This window comes from Acanthochromis polyacanthus, chromosome 11, assembly GCF_021347895.1.
Source record: "Acanthochromis polyacanthus isolate Apoly-LR-REF ecotype Palm Island chromosome 11, KAUST_Apoly_ChrSc, whole genome shotgun sequence".
In the NCBI taxonomy this organism is placed as follows: domain Eukaryota; kingdom Metazoa; phylum Chordata; class Actinopteri; family Pomacentridae; genus Acanthochromis; species Acanthochromis polyacanthus.
Genome location: NC_067123.1, coordinates 41,088,833 through 41,108,468, shown reverse-complemented (window position 1 = coordinate 41,108,468; position 19,636 = coordinate 41,088,833). Strand labels below are relative to the sequence as shown.

At 42.2% G+C, this 19,636-nt stretch overlaps 1 protein-coding gene and 1 long non-coding RNA gene across 3 annotated transcripts in view; one reads left to right on the top strand and one right to left on the bottom strand.

Annotated features, from left to right (window-relative positions):
- The window catches only part of LOC110965025 (glutamate receptor ionotropic, kainate 5-like), a 310,421-nt gene that overhangs the window by 14,890 nt on the left and 275,895 nt on the right, over positions 1 to 19,636 (top strand). For both annotated transcript variants that reach the window (XM_051956156.1, XM_051956157.1), the window contains exon 2: positions 6,877 to 8,436. The gene's annotated coding sequence lies outside the window, so the exon portion shown is untranslated. The remainder of the gene's footprint in view (positions 1 to 6,876; positions 8,437 to 19,636) is intronic.
- Positions 11,802 to 13,638, bottom strand: LOC127536283 (uncharacterized). Its single transcript, XR_007945277.1, has 2 exons — positions 12,720 to 13,638; positions 11,802 to 12,246 (listed from the first exon to the last, which is right to left on the bottom strand). It is a non-coding gene; the product is annotated as an uncharacterized LOC127536283 (long non-coding RNA).

Below are 19,636 nucleotides of genomic sequence, written 5' to 3'. Positions count from 1 at the left end.
AGTTTAGCATGTTTCAGTATCTGGAATCCATGAGTATTATCCAATAGTCTGGTAGCATCATTGGTTTAGATCCCAGACCAGATGTCTCCTCTGAGGCTGCAGTAGAGTTAGAACAGCTGCTCTCCACAGGAAACTTCATACAGAGGCTTGGTCTTCTTCTTTCTAACCCTAACCCACAGCTTCTGACCACAGATGAGGGTTGGAATAAAGACCAGTGCTGCTAAATATCATCTTTGCTCACTCCATTTTACCTTCACTCGTGTAGAAGATCCTGAGATATTTAATTCTCCTTGTAGACTGGCTGACCTCTGACTCTTCACACTGACATGCCTCGTAGGTGAAGGAGTTCAATAAACCCTTTATCATGAAGGAACAAACAAACATTCACTGTCATTAAAAGGGCTGTAGTGAACCAAAGGACATATCTAGTCTGTAGGTTGGATGTGGAGATGAATTTAATGAAGAAGCTGCAGCTTATTAATGTTTCAGAACCTGGTTAATTTATACTGAACTGATGAGAACAGACCAGACTTCTGAAATAGATCTATATCTGGTGGTCCTGACACTAGAACTACTGAGGATTATAAAGCAGTCTCAGATGATCTGCCATGGAGGTTGTTGAGCTGTCATGTGAAAACTGTTTTATAATTGATTTATAACCTTCTGTTGAAACTAAATACAGCCGACTCTTCTTAAACATCGAGTAATAGTGGTTAATGTAAGAAGTCTGCAGTTCAACGGTAGGCGGTTCTTCCTGCCACCAAACATTATGGATTAATCCTGGAAGGCTGCTGATGTTTCCTTTTTATGGAAGTAATTCTGGAGATTGTTCCACCAGTGAGAAGATGTTTGAATGACCAACCAATGGGGACTACAGACAGGCAGACAGGATTTGGTTTCCTTGAAGTCCTGTCTCTCTTTGAAGTCAAACATGAGCAGATAAAAACCCACCGCTGTGTTTATCAGAATCATTCTGACAGTTTCTTCTCTGTGTTTTGAGCTGGTTGTCTCTGATTCTCCAGCGTTTGTTTGATTCATTACTGCACAATAAGAAGCTCCAGATCCACAGACCTTCTGACTTCTCCACTCCGCTGCTATCAACATGCAGATTTCTGGTCCTCTGATACGAGACAGGCAGTACCTTTTCCACCCTTGGTTACCAGATGACGGTGGTTTTATGAACTCTGCATGTAGCGCTGCAGCAGCATGTCGTTGCTATGAAACTAAATACCTCCAGTCTTCTCTCTACCTCCCAGACGGATGCACCAAAGTGGCCAACTCCTGGATCGACCACGTTTCTCTCTTTATCTGCAAACTCCCACTCTGTAGCTCCACCGCTGCACCTCTGAAGGACACCGCTGTCTTGCTAATGTCATGGCAACAAACATATTTATAGACAGAAAGTGATCTCTCCTTCACCACAGCAGCCTGTTAGCTCAATGACAGCCTGACCAGGAGAACCACTTCTTAACGGAGATAAAGCAGACCAGCACTGATACGAGTGGTCCTGACGTTCCTCATGCTGCAATAGTGGAGCTCAGTCAGAAAGTCAAGAGCTGCTCTTCTTGTTTCTGCTTTGGTTTCAAACACAATACCAGCTTGAAACAAAAAATAAATCAATGTTGGTTTCTGCTGCAACGTCGGTCAGCCCTTCATCTCTAAATGATGCTTTAAACTTCCTGGAGCCTGATTTTATTCTCAGATTTCCACTAGAGGAAAGCTCTCCTGCATTTTCTTACACATTGCTGTGTAATTTATGGTCCTTTAACACATGCAGTAATAGAAACCGGTCAGATTGTCGTTGTATGTCCAGAAGCATCAAGAGTTCCAACTGACCACACAACTTCTATGTCTTTGGATTCTCAACGTCCCAAAAGTGGTCACTTTTAAAACTTCTGTTCAGAGTGAGCATAAAAGACGTCCACTGTATCAGATCACCATCCAGCCTTCATCATTTCTGCTGTTAAAACCAGACTTCAGCTACAACTAAACAACCGTTCCACAATGATGTTCTAGCTGTGGGGTTCTCTCTACAGATAGAACTTTACTGTCAGACCGGCAGCCTGGTTGTTCAGTTTCCACAGAACCTTAAATAGTTTTATTCTTAATTATGAAAGGAGATGCTGCGGAGGCCTCAAAGAAATCATTCAAGTCCTCGTTTATTCGATCATACTGATGAGTCCGTTTTCAAGTAACCGGTTTGTGCAGTCGCTGTTTGACCCTACGTCCAAACTAAACCTACTGCAGACCTCTAATGAACCGTCTAAATCAGGCACTGCACATTTCATTTATTCCTGTGGGCTCATTTCCACTCACTGTGGGCTCTCTAACCGTGACTAGAAGGAGAGGGAAGTCAGAAATATACAGTATTTTATGCAACAGCAGTGATAATGTAATGCTTCACAGAAAGAGGAAAAAGTTGAATTTCTTGGTTCGCTTATTTTACAATAATTGAAAAAATCTGGAATCCAGATGTACAGAATTACTCAAAGTTCCCCCTGGTGTTACTGAGGGAGTAATAGAGGCTTTATGCTCCATACATATCACAGATATTAGACTTGTAGAGCAGCTCAGTTTGACTGTTTTCATTTTCTGAGAACATGAAGAATAGATGGATTGATTTTGAGCTTTTTTGTTTTCATGAATCGTCTCTGCAGGTAGTTTAACAACCTGCCATCTGAGACAGCTGGGATGGATGGATAATCTGGTTTTACTGGTAGAGAAAGCCGACTATCTCCAATGTTTGGTGCCATCAGTCAGTGAGTCACCGTTAGTGGAAGCTGCTTTATGTGTGTCTTTGGTTAACCCTGGTGTCGTCCTGTGGGCCAAACTGACCCGTTTTAAAGTTTGAAAATGTGGGGGAAAAAAAAAAATTCTACAATGAAACTGGAGACTGAAACAGTGAATTTTGCTGGATTTTGGTAGATTTTTATGTGAATGTTCTTAAAGAAAATATTAGAAGTTTTACTGATTTATATAAACACTTTAGCTATTTTCAAGATTTTTTTGAAGATTTTTACTCACTTTTTGAAAATATTTACAATAATTTTCTTGCCAAATTTGTTTTTTTTTGTAAAAAAATACACACTTTTAAGGGAAATTTTGAAAGAATAATTGGAATTTTCTTCCTGAAGGTTTTACAAATTTTCAGAAATTTGGGGAATTTTTTTGCTGAATTTTTGGATTTTTTTTTCAGACAAAAACAATATTTTTTGGTGTCGTAAATTGAGGAGAACAGGAGGGTTAAACATGAACAGAAGATATTTAGTTTGTAGAGTTTCACACAGAGTCTGTTCCCGGACTCTCATCCTTTAGTACGGTTCATTTAACTGCTGTGAAGTCTGCGGAAAAAACACTGCAGATCTTATTTAAACCGGTTTCTATAACCTTGGAGGTTTTCTTCACATTTCAGATTTGTCTGTTTGGTTAACAGACGTTCCAGCACCAGTTCCATCCCTGCTTGATAACTGTTTTATTAGAGTCCCTGAAGTGTGCAGGTAAAATAATCTGACTGCTGAGTGTCTGACTGGAGGACAGACTGAGTGGTTTCATCCTGACATGATCATTCTTCCATCATCGTTTAGCATAAAGTGTGATCCTGAAACTGACCAAATCGTTTGGTCTTTTCTGTCTCTTCACAAATATTCTAACTGATGGGATCATCAAAAACTAAAACTGAGTTTACTGAGGAGAGACCGACTACCCATGTGTGGAAGTTTGATTAATTTAATATAATTACAAGCACACTAATTCTGTCTCGTTGTCGTCCAAACTCAGTGACATTCACAGTTTGCATCCAGATTCATCCCCGTGGTGATTTATGTTTTACTCCTCTGTGCCTCATAAAACTCTAACGGTGGAATCATCTCTTAGCGGCAGCTTTTTGATTTACTCTAAAGATTTTATGGAAGTGAACTAAAATGAGAGCAGAGGCTTTGCATGGTTAAATGTTGTCATGGCAGCAGCTCATAGAACATACAGAGCTTATTCTGGTGAGGAAGTTGGGTTTTCAGACATGTGTATTTCTGTAAACTCCTGCTGCAGACACATGAAGCCTTCCTTTACCATTAGCTCTCCATGCTAACGCTACAACCTGAATACTCTGACTGTCTTTGGGTTTCTTGCACCTTTGGAACAGTTAAGTTGTGTAACCACTGTTCTTATTTGTCAGCCATACCTGAGCATGTGATTAAACGTGAGTGACTTTATGAATGATTTAATCATGTTGAAACTCATTTATTTGCAAAAATATCAGCTCAGTCCTCTGCTGTAAAGGTTTAGACCAGGGGTGTCAAACTCCGTTCCTGGAGGGCCACTATCCTGCATGTTTTACATGTTTCCCTCTTCCAACACAGCTGATTCAAATGATCAGGCTCGTTATCAGGCTTCTGCTGAGCTTGATGATAAGCTGATCATTTGACTCAGGTGTGTTGGAAGAAGGAAACATCTAAAACATGCAGGATAGTGGCCCTCCAGGAACTGAGTTTGACAGCCCTGGTTTAGACCTTTATACTGCAGACAAACAGACTGTGCCATTTTTGTAAATAATGTGTTGCAAACTGATAATTCTGCAAATAAACGCCAGAGATAAAATGTAGACCTCTAAAAGGGTATGATGATCTACTGACCCCCTGCTAGATAGTTTCTGTTATCACCACATTTTTCCTCACTTTAGGATCTTTGCTTTTTAACGTCTAAACCCTATGGAAACATCCCAACCATGATTAGAAGTAGAGAGACTGAAACATGACTTCTGTACACTATGGACACACTTATAATGCTTTAAATGAAAACAAACAAGCAATGATGGTTATGTACTTATTTATTTCAGAAGATTGAAACAAAACTTGGAATCAACATGCACAGAATCCATCCATCCATCCATCCATCCATCCATCCATCCATCCATCCATCCATTCATCATCCATCCATCCATCATCCATCTATCCATCCATCATCCATCCATCCATTCATCCATCCATCCATCCATCCATCCATCCATTCATCCATCTATCCATCCATCATCCATCCATCCATTCATCCATCTATCCATCCATCATCCATCCATCCATTCATCATCCATCATCCATCCATTCATCATCCATCATCCATCCATCCATCTATCCATCCATTCATCATCCATCCATCCATCCATCATCCATCATCCATCTATCCATCCATCCATCCAGCCATCATCCATCTATCTATCCATCCATCCATCATCCATCCATCATCCATCTATCCATCCATCCATCATCCATCCATCCATCCATCCATCATCCATCTATCCATCCATTCATCATCCATCCATCATCCATCCATCCACACAGCCTGCAGTTCAACCCAGTGAAGTTGAAAAGTGGCTGAATTTTGGTCTCTGTCAGTCTTTATCAGTCCCTCGTAGCTTCACGATTGAGTTAAGTGATACAGAATTTTTATTTTTTTCTCAGAATCTGGTTTGACCAAAGAGATATTTTGGGCAATTTTTTAAATGAGAGATCAGGAATAAAGTGATTTTAAGGAATTATACTCACACTTGGTTTGGTTTTCCAGTAGAACCTCATGTCACAGATGGTTCTACTTAAGTTCTTCAAATGTTTAATAAAAGCCAGAGGAAAGGTAAATCTTAATATCTGGTTCTTTCTGTGACTCGTTCAGCTCCATCCTTCTCATGACTCCACATCCATGCAGCTTGTTTACTTCCACCTACAACCAGAAGACTTTCTGGCAGATCAGAGTTTAGACAAACTGTGTTTTTTAAAATCTTTCCTCCCACTCCTGTCAGTTGTTGTTTTGCTGTGTAGTCGGTGAACATGTGTTTGCTCTGGTTCCTCCTCCCACTCCCCCTGGGACTTCTTCTTCTTCTTCCTCTCTGCTTTCTGCTGCCGTCGTTCACTTCGTTCATCGACGTGAGTCACGGCTCGGCTTTTGTTTCTTTTGGTTTTTTGGCTGGAAGAAGTTTCCGTAATCCTCTTTGTTGTTGTTGTAAGCGAGTTATCTGCATCGCTGCTCCGTGGCTTCTTCCTCCTCACTAATTTGTCACTTTTAATCTTCTCACTCGTGTGGAAATAAAGATTGTTTTGCTGAAAGAAAGAGACAAATTAGGAGAGGTGAAAGCCTTTTATCTCACAAATGTCTTCCTCCCACAAAATCCAAAACGATATTCAGGAGGAACTTTAACCATTTCCTGCTGCTGTTATCGAGCAGACATGGACCAGGTGGTGGGGTTTCATTCTGACTGTAGCGGATTATTAAAGTTAGATCAGCTCAAACTATTTACATTATGAGAACAGATTCTGATATAAACAGATTTTAGCATCCGGTCAGCAAACCAAGATACTAATATTAAGGTAATAACAGATGCAAATATGATATTTAAGGTGGAATTACTGATGCAGAAAGATAAATCATCACATTCAGTGTCAGACTGAACCAGCTGATATCTGTAGATGAACTAAACGTACACTGAGTGCTCTCTTTGCTTGGCTTTGTCTCTCTGTGGTCTACTCATGTCTCTTTCTGATCTTTCAGTGTTTTTGCTGTGTTGTGTCGTCCATTGTTGTTGGTTTTTTTGGGTTCTTGGTGTTTGTTTGAACTAGTTCATCGTCTTTGCTGTTGTTCCATCAGATTGTGAGGCTGTTCCTCCTCCCACCAGAAATAATCATGGAAGGCTGATGATGTTTTCTTCTTAGGAAGTAACGCTGATGATTGTCTGACTGATGAGTTTGGTTGGATGAGAACATATCGAGCAACCGATCAAAAACATTCGACCACATTTTTCTAAAAATCAACTGGAATCTACAGAATTGGTGTTAAAATGTTAAATTATGTCATTTTTATTATATTTATAACAACATCACCTTCTTGTCGTTGCAGATCATCAGATGCTCCTCAGTGTGGCGTTTTTACCCAGAATGCACCAGGTGTGATCTGTTGGCGTGACTCGACCTGACCGCCAACCATCAGCACCTCCAGGACACCTGCCAACCCTCGGCCAATCAGCGCTTCTTTCTCCGGGGCGCCATGGCGACCGCATCCGTTGGAAGGCTCGGCGGTCCACAGCTGCTCCGTTGAGGTCACAGAAACAAGAAGAACGGGATTCTGGGTGTTTTTGTGGACTTTCTTTGTCGTTTTCTGCTGGATTCCTTCCTTCTCCTGGATCCTAAAAACAACGACTGACACCGTGGATGTAAAACCCTCTTCTCCAACCAGCTCCTCCAGGATGTCAGCTCTGAGGAGGTGACATGTGGCTCGTCCTACCATGTAGCCGCCACGACCCGAGGAAACCTCCCAGAAACTTTTTAACGAGCCCAGAGCTGCCGGTTGAAGCGACGCGCTGAAAACACGGTGGATGAGCTGAGCGAGGACTTCTGAAGCGCTACCAGGTTATTAGCGGCCCCTGCGCTTCCTATTTTCCTCTTTAATCTCTGCATTCTGACTAATCATCTTTTTAATTAATGGCGACGGCGGTGTGAAGTCTTCCCTGCCACCCTTCCCTCCTTCCGCTGCCGCCAGAGACACCTGAAGCCAATTAGCAAACAGAAGATCCTGATGGAGATTAGAGGCTGGGAGAGCGATTAGACGTAAACACAAAGAGGAGAAAACAGAACAGAGGAGGGCTGTAAAGGCTGGGAGGAGCAGAGGGAGGATATGGCCTCATCAGGGCGGCGACAGACAACCACCGATCTGCAGGACGGAGCCCAGAGTCTTGACTGACAGGCGCAGTGTTTCCCAGGACTCGTCGTTGTTCCCAAACCAAGCAGGGAAGAGACCGAGGAACTCTTGGCCGGCCGCCACTATCAGGACCAATTAAGAGGATTTGATTATATGCCTTAATCTCGGCAGTCAGGTGGAAAAGCAGGCAGAAGGAGGCCGAGCAGGTGCCACCGATACACCCCATTATCCCCGTCCATCTCTCACTGAGTTGGTGTCTGTTTCCTCCAAACTCCTGGAGAGAAATCCGAAGGCCCTCCTCCCTTAATTCAGCCTAAGATGTTCATTCTTTACTTTCCTTTGTGGTGACTACAGCAAACACACTTCATTTGTGTTTTCCTTCAGAGATTTACTCAGTCTGGAGGACATTTCTCTCCCTCCTCTTTCGTTTCTTCTCCCAGCATGGACGAGTCTTATCTCCAAGCCTCCCTGCAGCCTTCACAATCTCCATATCAAGAGTGAGATAAAGGCAAAAAAATAGAAAGAAATAAGAGGGGAAAAGGAGCCGTGAGGGACTGAATCTGTGGAGGACGGAGCAGAGACTTTATTTCCTTCCATCCGTCCCCAAAGCGTCTCTTTTTCTAACTCCTCGTGTACCCGGGAGCTTTTTCCCAGCATCCTCCTTGTGGATCGTACTCACGCTGGACTTCCAGAGATTAAACTGGCCTCCATCATCCCAGGGAATCCTTTGAAATCGGTTCCTGGTGTCGTCATCTTCATTCTGTGAGTACCTCAGTTCCTTCTCCTTCTTCTTCCCTCCAGTTTTTCTGTTCTGCAGATTCTGTATAAAAATAATCAACACAGTCCAATATAACATGTAAAAACACTGAGGCTGACAAAGAAACTGTCCACCCTCCTATTTAATGAGGCGGGTGTGTTTTAGAGGGAGGAGGTGGAGAATGCTGATTGGTGGCTGAGTTTAAAATGGCTTTCCTTTGGAACAAACGAAGGTCTGTCACAGAAACATGATGAATGAATGGATTTTAAGTCACAGCTTGTGGTTGTTGATAGATTGTGCTTTTCTTTACTGAACTCCTTCGTGCAGCAGTGATTTTAGCAGTTTTAGCCTCTTCTTTGTGCTCAGCTGCTCCAGTGTTTTTCTGTTTTTACCCTCTTGCCTCCTCCTGGGGTAACTGGGGTCCCTTTGTTATTTTAGGGGTCAGGATCTGAAAAGGTTGAGGACCTGTTGTACAAACAGACCACATAAACGCTCCTTATAGTGCTTCAAGTCCTGAAAATGTTGATTCACTGCCTCCGGTCTGCAGAAAGTCTTTGTGGATAAAAGTTGGCGAGCCACAGAATAACGTGGTATTACCTGTTATTATTGCCCTGCACTGGGGCAGCTTTTCTTCTCCTGAATGTCACTGCTGGAAACCTTCAGCTCCTCTGTGGAAAGAATGGAGAGAAGGCAGTCTTCCAGCTGTCGGTGAAGCTGCTTCTTCTCATGTAAACATCTCAGCTCCAACTCTAGTCCATCAATGAGCCTTTCAGCACCATTAGCTAACACAATGTAGCATTAGAACACAGGAGATGTTCCTCTGTACCGCTATGGAGATGTTCCATTAAAAATCTGCCGTTTACACCTACAATAGTCATTTAGCACATTAACTATGTCTACACTGGGTTTATCATTCATTTAATGTGATCTTCTTTTAAAAAATGTTTTTCTTTTAATAATAATAACATTCCTAAGTGACACCAAACTTTTCAGTGAAAGTATTTGTTGGATTTCATCGAGTGGATCACTAAAGAGCAGTTTCCCTTCTTTACTTTTTGCTGTTTGATTTATAATTCAGTTACTTTGAGTTTACTTTAAGCAATCACATGATTAAAATGTTTTTATTGGGAACAGTGTCCAGTGTTTCCCTTCAGTTATTAATGGATTACTGATCAGTAAAGTGACTATTGATTGCTGATAACCGTTTCCATCCCTGGTGTTCATGTGAATGAGTGCAGACAGTGACGGTAATGGCAGCTAGAGCAAACAGGGGCTAAAGACACTGTAGTTTTTATGTTCCTCAGATGTTTTATTGCTTCTCTACGTGTGCATGAACACTGCCTGATCTCTGCCGTGTGACCGTTGGTGTCAGATAGTTTGGTCATAACTTGCTGAGGATGGAACTGTGTTTTATTTGACCTAAATCTATTGCTAACTGTTTGTTTTTAGTGCATTAAAAAGACCTGCAGAAGAAAGTGATTGGAATGAAATATCTCAGTTTGAAGCTCAGATTTACAGATGAAAAGTTCAGAACAATCAGACTAATCTGTCTTTAAAAAGATTCCACATCTTACAAACCGACCAGTGGAATCTGGGGTTTGGAGGATTAGAAGAGAATCTGAGTTTTTAAAGATATAATTTACTGAAATCAAATGTAGTTTTAGGATGATTCAAAATGCCCGTTTCAGCCATGATTGTCAGAAAAACGACAGAAACCTGCAGCGTTTATTCTGCTACATCCTGTTAAACTACAGTATAAACACACCATGCTGCTGTGTTCTTTGTGAGGCTGTTTGTGTGTTTGTGTGTCTGTTGAAAGGTTTTTCTGCTTCATCCTCCTCTGGGGATAACGGGGGTCTCCCTGTTATTTTAGGGGTCAGCATCTGAAAAGGTTTTGGACTCGTTGTTCTAAACATGAGCACTCAGCTTCTTGTTCTGCTTCAGATCAGGATCCACAGGAAGCTAGCAGGCAGAAAATAAGGCAGCATTAAGCGCTGTTATCGTTCCTCTGAATAAAACTCCTCCTGTCCTCTGGGTGAAGCTGCTCCTCCACATCGGGGCTTTTCTTCTAACCATGAATCAGAGGGGAGATGAAATCACAGCTTCTATCAGCGCTGTGATTGATTAACCTGCAGAGAGACGATCCATCACGGCCGCCGCTGTCACCTTTATGCTTTCTGATTTTTTTTTTTTTTGGTAGTTGACTCTAATCTGGGATGTCAGAGTGATTTTTAGTGAAAGCTGCAGCGAGCCGTCGGCTTATTCTGACAACTGAATTCAAGCTTTTGTGAGGGTGACTCATTTAACGGATAGTGCTGTGATGCTTTTATTGTGAAGGGGAGCAGCTGATAGTCCAGGTTTATGCACATTTTATCCACTATGATGTAATATAGCACAGAATTTAAACATTTTCAGACTAATTTCATTGTTGGTTTCTTTTATTTTGAAAGGACTCATTTGTGTATTTAAACTTCTGTGAGCTTTACTTCCTGTTTGGCCTCTTCCTGCTCGGGTTTGAAGCTCCTCATGTTGTCTGCATCCGCTGTTTTGATGTAAACGCAGCACTGAGCTACTTTAATTGTATTTCTGCACGTCTAATGACCTGGAGCTTCAGCTGTTGTGTTTCTTTGTTTGTGGCGACTCAGATGAATATGAATCTGTTTCCAGGCAGGCATGTTTGCTTCGTTTGCACCTTCTGAAGTGTTTATTTCTCTTTTGTAATGCTGCTGCGCTCCACTCCCTCCTCTTTCTAGTGCTGGTGTTTTCTGGAGTTTCATATTAAAAGTGTGAGTCTGCTGTTCTGCAACATGACTCAAAGTTAGGCGACTAAACAGCTGTGAGAGAGGATTCAATGAAGAAATGGAAAAACTAAAAGCTCATGAAGTTTGGAGCAGTCATTTACAGCATCTTCTCCCTGGTTTGGTCCTTTGTAGCTGCTATTAAATCAGGATTTTAATGCTCCTATGATTAATAATGATCAGATATAAGACGAGATTCTGATCTTTAATTGAAGAATATGTTGAACCCGTGAACATATTTAGGATTTAGCACACAAAGAATGCAGTCTAAACACCTCACATCTCCAGTGGTTTGTGCTGTTCAATCAGATTTCTCGTTAATCTGCAGTCTGACCTCCTGCAGCCTTTCTGGAGTTCCTTTACGTTCAGATTCTCCTTTTTTTGTTTGTTTTTTTTGGGTGTTCTGAAACCGTTTTATTCAGGGACTGTTTCTGTGCTGCTTGCATTTTGAATGTTTTTGGATTTTTTTCTTGCATTTCTGGGGGAAAATGTGGAGCTTAAACAGAACTTGCTGAATACTCGGAGAGTTTTCTGACAGATGATGAAAAAGCAGTCATTTCATGTGACTTAGATTAATTTAAGAGGATCTTTATCTCAGATAATGTTGTCTGGACAGATACTCTACTAACAGTTCTGTTTGTATTCAGGTTACATGATTCTTTTGAATCAGGATTCTTCATTATTCATCCTGTGAAGTGTTTACTGCACACTGAAATATGAACAAAACTGTTTCTCCTTCGTGTTTGTAGATCTTCTTCCTCCCCACTAAAAACTCTCACAGAAGCAAAGTATGAATGAAATCTTTTGACTGAAAGTTCCAAACACCCAGTGGTGATCAGTCTGGAGCATCATCTTCTGCTGCACACGTTTGTTCTTCTTTCTTTTCCATCACTGTTCATCTGCAGCATCCAGGCTGTGCAGAGGTGGAGATGCAGCAGAATGATCAGAAACGTGATGGATGTTAACCCTCTGAACTCCCAGCAGTCTGAGTGTTTCTGTTCATTTTAAGTCCTGCAGCTTTATGGAAGCAGCACAACCACGAAGTAGAGAAAACAGTAAAGGCAGAGAACCGTTAGAACGCCATGAAGCATGAAAACAGAAAAGCTGAAGTATTTTATCTAAAAATCCTAGAATCAACGCATTTTCCACAGATGCAGTACTGGAGGAATAAATGATGCAGTACATCCCATAAATACGTCACTGATACGTTTTAAAGACACAAACACTGCCTGCAGTTCAGTCTAAAAGCTTTCTCACTCATGAATAGTATTTTTTCTTTTACAGAATCTGGTGTAAACGGTTTAAACGTTCCAGAGACGTTTAGAATAAAGTTATTTTCATAGATTTGAATCAATTTGCTGACAGATTTTGTCGATTCTCTCTGTTTTTACAGTTTCTGGCTGATAAATGGAGTGATATTTTTATTTATTTCAAAGATAATATACAATGCAAACCCCCCAGGGTTAATATTAGGTTAACTGCAGCCTTACCTTTACACCGGTTTAGATAAAATGTGGCCTGTGTGTCTGCTTTAGCTGCTTTAGTTGCTTTTCTCTGGTCAGATTTTCCTCAAACATTTTCCATTTTGTCCATTTTCCAGCCCGGTATGATGAAACGGCGTATAAATAAGCTAGCAGGTCACTTCTGGTGTTATCAGAATGTCATTTCTTCTTTTTTCTTGTCATTTCTCACCGTGCCGTCATGACGAATGACCCAGACTATTTCCTGTGTTATTTTTCACTCCGTAAAATGACATACGAGGATCTTAAGATGCGTGACTCTGCAGACCGCCGTGCTCTCATATCACCATGCCGAGTTTCACTTCAGGCTCTGAATCAGGAGGAAACCCGGCTGTGATTATTACTGAGGAGGTTCATACATTTAAATCCCAGAGATGCAGCTCTGCTGGGAAGCTTCCAGTTTGTCTTCCTCCGTACGGTTTTCCATCCTCTCTGCTCATTTATCCTCCTGTCCTACCTTCACTCCTCGTCCATCATCCCCTCTTCTCTCCCTCCTGTCTGCTGGATCTCTCCTGCATCCTAAACCTCCTTCCTCCTTCTCCTCCTCCTCCTCCTCTTCCTCCTTCTCTTCCTCTTCCTCTTCCTCTTCCTCTTCCTCCTCCTCCTCCTCCTCCTTCTCTTCCTCCTTCTCTTCCTCTTCCTCTTCCTCCTCCTCTTCCTCTTCCTCCTCCTCCTCTTCCTCTCCCTCCTTCTGCGTCATGGTGGGCGTTCGGTCAGGATCCCTGCATTCAGTGTTCCTCTTTCTGTTTTTCCTGTGATAATAGTACGATGCTGGGAGTAGCGCTGCTGCGTGGGAGGAGAGAATCAACAAGGCTTCATTCGGCCGCTGCTTCCCTGAGCATATAAGCAAATATTTCTGTGTGTTTGAGGCGCAGCGGCGGACTGCGAGCGTGTGATTGGAATCCTGATTTGAAATAATGGAGAGACGAGCTGCTGCTCCACCCGACGATGGAGATGCAGCGAGTTTCTGCAGAGTTCCATCAATCTATTTGATTTTTATGGACAAAAAGCCTTGTGTGCTTTAGTCATGAGGTTAGAAAACAATCCAAGCACTGCTGTTTTATTCTGAAGTGTTAAAAAATAGATCAAAAACTGAAAGGACATTCATTGTTTGCTGCTTAATAAGTGCACAGATTTGACATGAGATGAATGACATTACTAAAACATGAATCCTTCATAACTGAGTCTCATTTAATCCACATGAACCCTCTGAACTCTGCTCTGGATGCAATCACCTTTTTTATTCTCTATTTTTTAGACGTTTAAAGTAAAGGTCTGCAACAGGCTGTAAATAATTAGTCTGGTGGTGAAACATCAGTGTGTAGTCCAACATAAGCCTAAAAGTAGGGATGTCCGATGTTGCTTTTTGCCCATAACTGACATGCCGATATCGTCCAACTCTCAGTTTCTGATTCCGATATCGACCGATACCGATATCTGTGGGCTGTTTAACTAATTTTAGGTAACATGTCATATCTCCTGTGGTGGAATTAACACATCATGTCTCGTTTTATTGTGATGCTTCATTGGATGCATTCTCAGATGGAAACACTTTCTGAGCGCCTTTCAAACTGTTTGTGCTAAACTCCACGTATATCATAACTACATTGACCAAAACTATTTAAAACCTTGGAGTAAAGTGAGAAAATGAAGTTTATACTAATCATTTCTGCCTTTGGAGGGGTTTAGAGTCTGAGTGGTGTCTGGAAGCCCCAAACTTGCAGAACAAAGTCTATTCCTCAACTTTATTCAAAGTGGACGATGTGGTGTTTCGTCTCTCGAAAGCCACACGGCGTCACCGGAAACGCTGCATTGAACGGCTGCTTCCATAGATACGACGTAAAAACATGCAAATGACAGGAGACCAGCTGGTGAACATGAAGAAGAATTTAGCAGCTAAAGAAGCTGATTTTCTTTTCAGGAAGCTGTGGAGGAGCCCGAGAAAACTACTTCAAGTTATTGAAAAAAAATCCCATATTTATGCCATATAAATATTTTTAATTTTCTCAAACAACAGTTCATATTCAGCCCGATCTCACGAGGATTCGTGAAACTGTTACGTAAATTTTTGTTTCGGTTTCGTGCGCACCAACACGATTTCGTCATGTTTTTCGTGCCGCTCACCACGAAATGCGCACCAATGTATTTTAAACGGCGGACTTTTCGTGCCACCCAGAACGTATTTCAAAGGAATGTGTGTATTATATTTTTAATGTAAAACCATGGCGAATCCAACGCTATATTTTGCATGTCATCGTCCCTAACCATAACCATAACCATAACCATAACCATAACCCTAACCATAACCTAACCATAACCCGGTGGTACACTTACCAATTTGCATAGGAATTTAAAGAATGTCCGGCGGCCGCAAACGCGATCACACAAGCAGTATACGCCGATGGACAGCTTAGATCGTCATGAATCCGCCGGTATAAACCACTTTCAGCTGTGATTACCACAGCGGGTTTCGTTGTGAGCAACACGAAAAACATTTCGTGGTGAGCGGCACGAAAAACATGACGAAATCGTGTTGGTGCGCACGAAAAAGAAACAAAAAATTTACGTAACAGTTTCACGAATCCCCGTGAGACCGTGTTGTCATATTCTCCCTCCCTCTATGAGTCGGTAAATGTTGGTGAAATCCAGGCATTATTTTATTGGTTTTCATGATAGGCATAAAAAACAATACCGATATTGACTGATATTCTATTTTTATTCCAATATCGGGTCGATAATCTCGGACATCCCTACTAAAAAGGCTTTTTATTTGTTGCTCTTCCAGCTGATTTTATCTTGCACAATCAGATCTATGTCCAGTGTTGTCGCTGCTGGAGAATGGTCTGCTGCTCCTCATTATCATTCTGCTTCAGGAGGAAAAACTCTCCGGCTTGTTCTGTAATTCCCTGAATCAGTCACGGCTGCGGTGGTTGTTTCAGAGGAACATTTGCATGCAGGGAGGCGAGTGCCGTCATAAAATGGATAATTCAGAGGAGAACGAGTCGGTTTCAGTGTGCAGCTCGCTGCTCGGAGGGTGCTGCTGTTGTTTCCGTAGTAAAAGCAATTTTAAAAAGTGTTTCCACGGCGATAGCGGAAATAGCGGAGAACTGTGTGGAGAAAACGGTAGTTTATCTGCAGTCGACATCTGGTGAGTCAGACTCAGGATGGAATATGAAGGTGATGGTTGGAGGAGATAGAATTCATTCATCAGAACACTCCACTGTACGTTACAGACAAATCCATAATTACACAAACATTATTGACGTTATGATGTAAACGGGTTTGATATCATCAGACTGGATCCGTAAACCTCTTCCATTAAAGTGGACTAACACCTGTTCATTATCTCAGAGCAGACTGAAGGAGAAATGATGGTAAATAAATCCCCAGACTCCTGCAGTCTCAGTCCGTTTAGATAATAAACTCTGAGCCTCTTCAACAAACATCTGACTGAACATGAAGCTTCTCTAACTGATGCCCGTAAAGCAGCTGAAGGCTTTAAAAAGTCTTTAAAAAGCTTCCAGTCTGCAGTCTTCATCGTCCGAAATGTCATTTAGAACCTAAGAAGACGTGACAGGATCTGGAAAAGCAAGAAAACTCTGAGATCAAACTGCAGGAAGACCTCAGAATTCACTTTGAAATACTTCAGGAAATACAGCAGATCAACTTCCTGTTATCATCTCCATACATCTGGACCAGTAGGAGCCTCCTCCACCTTCTAGTAGACCAGAAGATGTCTGATCATCTGTTGTGATCACAAACAGAAAATAACCCGCTGACAGCATCTTGTCCTGTGAATAGGAGCAGGTAAAGCCTCTGCTAACGTCATCAAGTTGGAAACAAACCAAATGGAGGTTGTATATGAACCCAAACCATGACCCGTTTCTGAACCTAACCGAGAAGTTCTGGTGCCTAAACTGAACTCAGCACAAGCAAATGGAAACCAGAGTTCAACAGAAGAATGAAGATAAAAAGATTTGAACCCAAGTCTTCTGGCTGAAAGGCTGCAGAACGACTTCTCCAGGTCCTCTTTGTAAATGACTCCTGCACCAGTAAATGAAATAATAAAAGCCTAGTGAGTCTTTAGAAGGTGGACAAGGTCCCTACTGGCCACTGATGATGTGTGACCACCAAACGGCATGGAAATATTTAAGAACTTGGAGTGACGACCTTGAAAGCTTCTGAATCAAGAACACGACTCTTATCTCCAAAGAAATGGAAAACAGCCGAACTCTTCCACAACCTGAAATAAAAACTGAAGGAGGTAGTTTTTAAAGTCCTGTTTGCTGCAGAAGGTGGATTTTTTTGCCATCAGAAGTGTTGAACACAAGTCTGTGACAGCCGTTAGAAAACAGAAGCTTTTCCATGAACAGTTCTTCTGCTTGTTCTTTTAGGAGTTCCATAAAGATGAACGCTATCAAACCCTTTATTATTAACACTAGACATTCACCTGAACTCACCTGGTTGTTCCATCCTTCCTATAAACAGCTGAAGTTCTGGCAGGAATAAATCTGGTTGAAACGGGGACAGTCCTGGAGGCTTACGGCCGCCTCCCTCAGCTATTAAACTCACCATCATGAAGACGCCTTTTAAACTGGGCCACATCCATCCCGACTCCATTAGACGCCTCCTAAAGAGCTTCTGTCTGGGGATGCTATTACCTGCAGGAAGATAACGATTATGGAGCCTCCATCATTTTTCCTCCTCTTCCTGGGCGGACGGAGGCTTTGAAGGGTCAAACCTCCTCCGTCACTGTCGGTGCTGATAATTGAGGGAGCTGTGTTGATATCTTTCTCAGCTGCAATGAAGGAAAATCACTGGTGTTTTATTGTTAATGGAGGCGGTGACAGGAAGCAGCTACAGGAACTGACCTGGAAATTAACCGACAAAAGAAACATCACGAGGAGAAAGAAAAGCAGAATTAAATCCACAATTCAAGCTGGTGTTGGAGAGGAGCCTGGGTAAATGTCAAGCTCTCCTTACCTTTATGTTCTCATCATTTTCACTGCTGCAACAATGAGGCAGATAAACAAGACGAGGGCAATCAGAGCGCTGCTTAGAGGCTGTTGTCCAGCAGAACGCTCTCATTATGCTGCTGCTGCTGCTGGTTTATTCTTATTACTATTCAGAGAAGAAGCAGCGCTGCCGTGTGATGATAATGGGAGGAACCTTAATAACACCAGTGTTCAGACTCTTCTAACTTTGGTCTGTATTTACTCCAGGAAATGTGTTCAGCCTCCATGTACGAGCTTTGGTTTTAGCGTTAGAACACTTCATATCTCAGTAGACAGTGGATCTCCTGATGCAGATGTTTGACTCTTGTTGTCTCTTCATTATTTACTTTAATCAGTCAGAGAACCTAAATATAAAAAAGCAGTCAATCTAACTGTTGTTTCTTTTCTTTCACATGCTTCCAGGTTGCATTTAAAACATCTTTTTCTGACCACATCTGTATTTAAACTCAGAATTACACTAGAGATAGGTGCCACATTCACACCATAGCTCAGAACAAACACAAACAGAAGGAAACTGAGATAAAAATGACTAATTAATAAAACAGTGAACCCATTAAGAATATATAGAAAGTGAATGAAGTACTATGAGATCAGCTGGAAGTGAAATGATGTGATAAATAAGCCACAGAACATCACAGAGAGGATGTCAGGGTTGATGGATGGTTCTCATAGTAATTGTAGTATCTTCTCCTCTGGTCTGGATGGTTCTGGTAGTGACTGTAGTATCTTCTCCTCTGGTCTGGATGGTTCTGGTAGTGACTGTAGTATCTTCTCCTGGTCTGGATGGTTCTGGTGGTGACTGTAGTATCTTCTCCTCTGGTCTGGATGGTTCTGGTGGTGACTGTAGTATCTTCTCCTCTGGTCTGGATGGTTCTGGTGGTGACTGTAGTATCTTCTCCTGGTCTGGATGGTTCTGGTAGTGACTGTAGTATCTTCTCCTTTGGTCTGGATGGTTCTGGTGGTGACTGTAGTATCTTCTCCTTTGGTCTGGATGGTTCTGGTGGTGACTGTAGTATCTTCTCCTCTGGTCTGGATGGTTCTGGTGGTGACTGTAGTATCTTCTCCTCTGGTCTGGATGGTTCTGGTGGTGACTGTAGTATCTTCTCCTCTGGTCTGGATGGTTCTGGTGGTGACTGTAGTATCTTCTCCTCTGGTCTGGATGGTTCTGGTGGTGACTGTAGTATCTTCTCCTGGTCTGGATGGTTCTGGTAGTGACTGTAGTGTCTTCTTCTCTGGTCTGGATGGTTCTGGTAGTGACTGTAGTATCTTCTTCTCTGGTCTGGATGGTTCTGGTGGTGACTGTAGTATCTTCTCCTGGTCTGGATGGTTCTGGTGGTGACTGTAGTATCTTCTCCTCTGGTCTGGATGGTTCTGGTGGTGACTGTAGTATCTTCTCCTCTGGTCTGGATGGTTCTGATGGTGACTGTAGTATCTTCTCCTCTGGTCTGGATGGTTCTGGTGGTGACTGTAGTATCTTCTCCTCTGGTCTGGATGGTTCTGGTAGTGACTGTAGTATCTTCTCCTCTGGTCTGGATGGTTCTGGTGGTGACTGTAGTATCTTCTCCTCTGGTCTGGATGGTTCTGGTAGTGACTGTAGTATCTTCTTCTCTGGTCTGGATGGTTCTGGTGGTGACTGTAGTATCTTCTCCTCTGGTCTGGATGGTTCTGGTGGTGACTGTAGTATCTTCTCCTCTGGTCTGGATGGTTCTGGTGGTGACTGTAGTATCTTCTCCTCTGGTCTGGATGGTTCTGGTAGTGAATGTAGTATCTTCTCCTGGTCTGGATGGTTCTGGTAGTGACTGTAGTATCTTCTCCTCTGGTCTGGATGGTTCTGGTGGTGACTGTAGTATCTTCTTCTCTGGTCTGGATGGT